The 6,088-nt window shown below is 33.7% G+C and overlaps 1 pseudogene across 1 annotated transcript; it reads right to left on the bottom strand.

Annotated features, from left to right (window-relative positions):
* Positions 1–707: 707 nt before the first annotated feature.
* On the bottom strand, positions 708–5,756 carry LOC146920203 (F-box protein At3g07870-like; annotated as a pseudogene). The gene is made up of 3 exons (XR_015011705.1): positions 4,597–5,756; positions 1,579–1,807; positions 708–771 (listed from the first exon to the last, which is right to left on the bottom strand). The product of XR_015011705.1 is annotated as an F-box protein At3g07870-like (transcript).
* Positions 5,757–6,088: the final 332 nt, after the last annotated feature.

Genomic DNA, 6,088 nt, shown 5'->3' with positions numbered 1-6,088 from the left:
ACAAAAACACAATACATATCCCACTTCCATGATCTCCACTCTTGATCTTATCTTTTGCCACCACCACCTCACCGCTTCAGCAAGTGCTACCTATCACCCTAGTGATCTCAATTATTCAATTGCTTCATTTATTTCACTATTTAGTTGATTTGCAATCAGAATGAGTTGGATTGGATACTTCTATCTTTGCCAATGGATTGATTTTTTGTTTGTTTATGTTTTAATAATCATGTGTGAACAGGGTGTGGTGGTGTTGGTGATGATATTCTCTAGCTACCTCAACATGCCAAAACATCTTATGATAGGTCATATTATATGTTAAAGTACTGGATGCTATATCACTTACTTGGATCAAAGGCAAGAAGAGAGTATGAAATATTGCATGTTTTTTGTGCCAAAAGGCATTCGTGTGTTTTACGCGGATTTTTCTTTCGCACACAAAAGCATTTTCGTTTAACATAACCCTGCCACTGTATGGAAATTCCTTCTTATCAGTTTACTCTTCACCAAAAGCCTCACCATTGGAGGACGAAGATATTTGTCAAGACATCATTCAAAATCTTCATTTTCTTCATGCAATTTAAAATTTGCACACCTATATAAAATAATAACAGTATTACACAACAAAGTCTAAGTAACAAAAGATGATGAAAGAGAAGATATATTTATCAAGTCACCATAAGATGATGAAGAACATACTTAAAGTCTCAAACAATCTCTTGAAACAGAGAAAGAACGTCCCTTTCTTCCCGCAATTTAAACTTTGCACACCTATAATAATTAAAACAGTATTAGAGAATAATGGTCAAGTAATATTAGCTAAAACTGCAAATTCTAGGGGATGGAATAGCCTCAAGAAACTATTTACTACTTGGCAACTAAGAACCTTCAAATAAATGACATTACAATTTACAACAAATGTCCGTTTATTTTCTCCTTCTCCAACAACACGAAAGTATAAAGGACATTTATAAGATGTAATTACTAGTAACGAAAGATTGTGTCCACGTGATTTTTTTCCCATTAACCATCAGAGCTAGATATGTAATTAAAGGTGGTAGATATTAGATAATGGAAAAGAACTAAAATTATAAGGGTCGTGTTAACCAGTGCCCCCGGGGCACTGGTTAAGGAAGCAAATATAGTAATATTTGCATTGATAGTTGTGTAATCAATGCATTAAAAGCTTAAAAAGTATCTTTTTTGACTTAGAATTTCTTCTTTTAGCATCCTTAACCAGTGCCCCGGGGCACCGGTTAACATTTTCCAAATTATAAACAACAACAAAAATATATTAGTTCTTGTCAAAAAAACAAAAATATATTAGTTGTAAAAGCAATTGATTGAGGAAACATCGCAACCTCAAGTGAGAATATATATACCTAACACAAGTCTTCCTTTCTCCAAATAGAATGTCAAAATAGGAAGTTAAAATATAAGTGGTAACATAAGAAACTCACTCAAGTCCCTTTGAAAACTCATCTTATGATTAAAATTAATTACTATGACTTGAATGGGAACATCAACCGTCAGATTCAATTGCCAATAAAATTAAAGTATTAGATGCTACAGTCTTACCTTGAGTGGATATTCAACACCTCGATATTTTCTCCTTTCAAGACATCCTTCAATGAAGTTAGACTTGGAATATGTGGGATTACTTCAAAAAACTTTGAATTACTCCCATGAATTCAAAAAACTTTGAATCCATATTTCTCAGGTTCATAGAAGATAAAACAATTGTAGCAATGATATAACAATATGGCAGCACCTTCTTCAAAGTGTTTTATCGGCCATAAACCCGAATCTCATGCGTAACGCCCTCCCTTTTATTTAATTATTTTTATTAAGTTAGAATTTATTTATGTGATTTAATTATTTATAAAAGGTGTTAGTATTTTATTACGTGGCATATTTCTATTATTTATTAGAATATGAGAATTATTAGTGTAAGTAGAATTGGGGGTTAGAATAGAAAGGAGATTAAGTTGTTGGGCCCAAATAGATTTAGAAAGAATAGAAAGGTTATAAATAGAGGAAGCTAGGTTGAGAGAATAGTTGACAACGTACGTTCAAGTTTTGGAGAAAAGAGGAGAAAAGCCAAGAGAAGAAGAGAAGAAGAGAGAGCTGCGATTTCTACAAAATTAAGGTAAGGGTGAGACTATCTTGCTTTAATATTAAGTTATAAATCATTAGATTACATCTAACAAAGTTGGGGAGAGTTTGTGAGATTAAGAGGATTAGGGTTTTGAGTGAAGAATTGAGGATTAATGGATGAAAATTGTTAGATTGATGTAGAGACTGTGAACAGTCCTTAGATAATCCGTAGAATGATTATTGGAATAGTTTTAAGGTTTAAAACATATGATTAGATGAGAAGTCGGTGAGTTTAAGAATTAGGGTTTATGAGCGATTTTGATGATTAGACGATGAAGAACCGTAGAATTGATGAGAGAATCATGAACAAACCTTAGATATCCTATAGGAATGTTATTAGAAGTAGTTTGATGGTTAGAAACATGAGAATGGATGAAAAGTTGAGATTCTGAGAAAAAGTGATTTTAAGTGTTTTTGAGAAATAAGTGATTCTAGGATAAGCTGTTTTGGAGATTTAAAAATATGATTTTTCAGTAAAATATGATAGGATTTGTCGAATAGAACGCGTAGGCGAAAACGGAATCGGATTCGGAGTAACGGTTAGGTTTTTACGGACGAAACGGTGAAACCGAAAAAAATGGGACTGCACAGAGCTGCGTCGCAGGTGGGCTACTGCCTTCCCACACCTGGGCGCAGTTTTCCACGCCTGAGCGCAGCAAGGCAGCCCCTCATGGGTGACTGCTTGTTGTGCTTTCGTTGCGTGCTGTCAGAACTTCGATTGTTGCGTTCTTCTGTCTTTTTCACCCGTTTCCGTGTTGAATTAGCTCTCGGTGTAAACATGAAAGTTGTAGATAATTGAGTTAACTTTCTAATGGCTTTGGAGTGACTAGAAAATTATGTGTAGATTTTGAGTTTTGATGAAAATGGTCCAAGTGGGTCTTCAGAAAACTTTAAGAAAACTTAGCATAACTAATCCCAAGTTAGTCCAAAAACTTATGGTTGGTTTCCCAACTTCAACTTAAGTATTAGGGATTTAGTTGAGGTGTTTTATGAGTATTTGTCTTATGTCTCATTGATCAAACTTGATTTGCTTTTGAAGAATGTTTTGGACTTTGATATGAATGTAATTGATTAATGTATATGTGGTTATTGTTGTTGATATGTTGGAATACATTATGTGAGTATTGTATGATACATAATATTATGATGTTCTATGATGTTAAGTTGATATAATTCATTTCTTATTGATGATATGATATTCTAGCATTGTTATATGCTGCAATTGTTGCTGTTTGTTGCTGCTGAATCTTAGTGAAGATGTATAAGTCGGTCTAAGTTGTCATGATTTAAGAAGTTGTCCATTTTAATGGAATTGTATAAGATGTTCACGTTGTTGTCCAAGTTGTAGGAGGATTATGTCGTTGCACAGTCAGTGATGGGGGATTAATGCCCGACAGGTTCTTTATGACTTTAGCGATTGGGGCTTAATGCCCGACAGGTTCTTTATGACCTTAGCGATGGGGGCTTAATGCCCGACAGGTCCAAATATGACCTTAGCGAAGGGGCTTAATGCCCTGGTGGTACCACATGCATATTGAAGTTGTCTAAGTTGTTGTTGAAGTTGTCTAAGTTGTTGTTGAAGATGTTGTTGCATTGTAGAGTCGTCATAACTTATATTTGATGATGATTTAATGATGATGTTTGTTTAAGAAGTTGATTACGAACTTAATTATGAAGTTGCTTTCGATAAATGATATGCTTTGATAATGATACTTATGTGAAATACATGATGATGCTTATGATTATATTTGGTGTTAGATGTTGGTGCTTATGATCATTATATGTGTTGATGTTTGTGATTAATATATGTGTTGATGTTTGTAATTAATATTTGATGATGTATGCTGATGTTTATGAATTAGTAATTGATGTTATATGATGATGTTTACATCTATAATTAAGATGATATAAGATGAAGTGTATAACTAATGTAGGAGATTAATGATGCTAGTTAATGGAGAATAAGATATGTTAATGATGTTTAAGTTGTTGAATGTACTTTATATGATTTATATGTTTAATATTATTGTTTGAGAAATCTCATCCCTTCTGCTTGAAAATGTTGCCCTTCGTATGGGTAACTTGCAGGTAATAAAGACTAGAAGTGTTCGTGAGTGGACTCCTCACTTGTGTCTAGGTGCTCTGATACGTAACGGGATGGGACTTACTTTCATATCTATTCCTTACGTGTCTTTTATGAACTTTTTATGAATAAGTATTGAACCAAATTATGAGATTTTCTGATAAGGCCTGCGTGCCAAGACTTTATTCATGTCGAACTATTTCCGCTGCGTATTTCCAGACTTTTATGATGTTGAACCTGGAAGGATATTTATTAATATCTATTTTATGACTTTAAAGTAGTATGTGACATTTCGTTTATGATTTAAATACTCTGATTTAATATGAAATTTTTATGTTGGGAAAACGGGGTGTTACACCATGTAATAAGACAACCCGAAGGATTGCGCGAAGTATCGATGTTGTAAACCTTAGTCCATGATTCTTCAATACCATATTCATTCATAACCCACACTGAAACATCAGATAAAAATGTCCAGTCACAAATGTAAAGAAATCCCTTTAATTCTGCCATGCTAATATGCCTGTTATCAACAATTCCACTATTATGGTTTCCAAACACATGTGGAGGAGAAGGAAATGACTGCAACCTCTCACTTTCAAAACAGAAAAACAATATTGACCTATGCTGACTTTCATATCTTATCCAATGAAGTGCACCATTCAAACAAGTGGGATACTCGAGACTCAAAAAAGAAATTTGAGGATCCACTTCAACATTTCTCCATATTGGTGTTCCAAGTGTATTTATCTGAAGGATCACACGGTCATTGGCACGTTTACCATGTCTTATCCACATTCTTATTACCTTATATTCATTAGTTTTAGGTTGGAATCCAAAACCAACTTGTCCTACCATTCTTACCCGAGTTCATTCGTGGTAGCTTCAGGAAGTCTTATGAACTCCCCTGTGACTGGGTTGCAGATCACTAAAGGGTTTCCGGTAGTTGGTTCAGACAAACAAAGTAAACCATTGCAAGAATTCACAATATCAAACTTATCATAATATTTGTTGCAAGCAGTATAACTATAACGGTTTGTTCTAGCCCTATCAATGTTCTCATTGTTATTCCCCGAAACTAATCTTGCAGCACGAAAAGGGCGATTGGATTCATTACTCACCTTGTCTCTTTTATCCCTAAATGATCTGAGAGGAAGCTTGAATATAGGCTCAAGCTTGACATGTTTGTTGCTTCCAATCTCAAACTTTTCAGGTTCACATTTAAGAAGGTACATGGTTCTTGACACTCTATCGTCAAGGGTCCGAATCATAAAACTAAGTGGTGCTCGCTCAAATTGCAATTTAGCAAAATGTGGTTCTGAAATAAGTGTTTTCCAAATTTTGCAGACACATTTACAAATGAGAAGAAGCTTGATGGGAAGTCGAAGCAGAATGTTGGCAGTGAGGTGAGATGGAAGATTGTCAAAAAAAGGGAAAAGTTCATCATGACTCTCTGCCTCATCATCAACTTTTGTTCTTGCAACGTCAATTGAAACCTTTTTTCTTTTCATGACTACAACAAAGTTGTAAAAAGGAAAATAAACAAATTAAGTTAAATTCAATCACATAAAAAAGTGATTAAAATTTGATAGATATCATAGAAGACAAAAAGTTGATTTCTTTCAATCTGAAGTATGAACTTCATATTAAAAATGAAAAGTTATGCAAATGACCAAAGAAACTGATGGAAATAATCAAAAGGAAATTTGGAAAAATAATTACAATGGAATTAACAAACTAAAAAAACCGATGTAAATTATGGAAAAATATTAGAATATGATGTTGATTATTGATAAATAAAGAAGAATGATTGATAAAAATCAGAGTGAAAGAATTACCTTGAAGAAG

This window comes from Medicago sativa, chromosome 5 (genome assembly GCF_051527215.1).
Source record: "Medicago sativa cultivar Bolivia chromosome 5, Bolivia_mono, whole genome shotgun sequence".
Classification (NCBI taxonomy): domain Eukaryota; kingdom Viridiplantae; phylum Streptophyta; class Magnoliopsida; order Fabales; family Fabaceae; genus Medicago; species Medicago sativa.
The sequence above is the reverse complement of the archived record's forward strand: the minus strand, read 5'-3'. Positions and strand labels throughout refer to the sequence as shown.